This window comes from Octopus bimaculoides, chromosome 20 (genome assembly GCF_001194135.2).
Source record: "Octopus bimaculoides isolate UCB-OBI-ISO-001 chromosome 20, ASM119413v2, whole genome shotgun sequence".
In the NCBI taxonomy this organism is placed as follows: domain Eukaryota; kingdom Metazoa; phylum Mollusca; class Cephalopoda; order Octopoda; family Octopodidae; genus Octopus; species Octopus bimaculoides.
The window spans coordinates 32,864,546-32,866,806 of record NC_069000.1 but is presented as its reverse complement, the minus strand read 5'-3'; positions in this window follow the sequence as shown (position 1 = coordinate 32,866,806).

Genomic DNA, 2,261 nt, shown 5'->3' with positions numbered 1-2,261 from the left:
ATCGATGAAAATTCACTATCACATATAGAAAAATTAATAATTAATAATTAATTATTAATTATTAATTATTAATTATTAATTTTTCTATATGTGATAGTGGATTTTCATCGATGAGTTCTTGAAAATTGGTTATTTTCCCTAAAACTATATATTTTATTATACTTTATCTATAAGGCTCAATTTAATTTTAATTTTTAATAAATTGATTTTAATTGAGTTTTTTACCTGTAATTTTGGATTTTGTCCCTAATATTATTATTATATATATATATATATATATATATATATGCATATATATATGTACATACATATACACACGCACACACACTCACACGCACACATACACATACGCACACACACATACACACACATATATCGTCCGTAAATATAAATCCGAAAAAAGAAGCATACTAAGTTATATATCAAAGTTAGATAAGTCCGTTTTATGGGATTACCTTAGGTTTCACGTCCATAAAGGGCTTAGCTTTTTGGTCTATCATCAGATCCCAAAACCTGTTGGCTAAAGGCCTATTTCACGTGTGGTCTCTCTAGAATATTGAGGAGGAAATGACCCCGTTGCTCAATGTCAAAAAAGGGGATTTTCTCACCTTCGCTATCAATCACAGATGTCAAGAAATGTGATTGTATGCCTTTGGCTATCGATCGTCGGTGACCCTGTTATCCCGTGGGTTGCAAGACGCTAGTAGGAATTTCCTGAAGACGCCCGTTCTGGAATTCAGGATCACTCCTTGGGTCGAAGGAGTCCTTTAGCATCCTTGCCCCTTCCTCTATAAATAATTGACGGTGATTGGTCCCATTGATGTAGGGGCCTAGAGTTTCTAGGATTTTCTTTGAAATTATGTATGGAACCCTGTCGTCTATCAGCTGCCAAACATGGTTGGCTAATAACGTTACAAATCACCTTTCCGGTATCCTGAAGGAGGATCTAAGTCTGGAGAGGTATTGTTTGAACGACTTCCCAGAACAGCCGATGTATCTCTGTGGTCGGGTATTGGCAGTGGTGTGTCTGTTAGTGTTGGCGTCACTGCCACCGTTGTTGCTAGAACTGGCGCTGTTGGTGGTATCGCTGCCGGTGTTGGCGTCATTGGAGGTGGCGATAGTATTGATGCAGCCACTGCCGGTGATATTATGGCCATCACCATTGATGGAGGCGCTGCCATTGCTGTTGTCTCTGGGGCGATGTCTCTGTTGCTATTTCTGTTAGGGACATTGCCATTGCTGTCGTCGATGTTATTGCTGTTATCGCTGGCGATGGTACTGCAGCAGCTGTTACTGGAAGTGTCGAGCCTGCTGCTGCAGCCGTAGCCGTAAGGGAAGCTGCGGCTGCTGCTGCTGTTGTAGTTGGGGATACTGCCATTGCTGTTGTTGATGTTGTTATTGTTGTTATCGCTGGCGATGGTTCTATTGGTTCTGTTGGCAGTTCTGGAGCTGCTATTATTATTACTGACGTCCCTGCTACTATGGTCGCCGTTAAGGGAGCTACTGATATTGTTGCTGCTAGGGTCTGCCAGTACTTCAGCTTCATAGACAACTCCCTTGGCTTTGCCGTGTTCCCCTCACCGGGCATCTGTTGCTGTCCCTGCATGAAAATACTGCCTCCCCTCGTCGTCTAGGTGTGCTAACTATAATGCTCTTAATTTTGGGTGCACAGCTAAAAGCGACCTTAAAGTTGTGCTGTTCAAAATGTGTCCGTGCCTAAGTGAACTGGTGAAATGTTTATCTACTAACTTAAAGAATATCCTACCTACAGACATTTTTACGTGAAGAGAGAAGGGGAGGGGAAAACCAAATAATATTCCTGTGGCGCTTCTTCCTACGGATGTTGAAAGTTATAGAGCTGTATATACTGAAGTTAGCTAAGGCCGGTTTATAGGATTACCTTAGGTTTAACGTCCATAAAGGGCTTAGCTTTATGGTGTATCATCAAATCCCAAAACCTGTTGGCTAAAGGCCTCTCTAGCGAGTGACTTCTCTAGAATAGTGAGGAGGAAATGACCCCGTTGCTCAATGTCAAAAAAGGGCATTGTCTCACCATGGTTATCGATCGCCGATGTCAAGAAAGGTGATTGTATGCCTTTGGCTATTGATTGCCGGTGACCCTGCAATCCCGTGGGTTATAAGAGGCTGGCAGGGTCACCTGCGATCGATAACCAAGGGGGTACAATCCTCCTTCTTCTGCCTTGGCTTTTTATTTTCCTCTAATATATATATATATATATATATATATATATATATATATA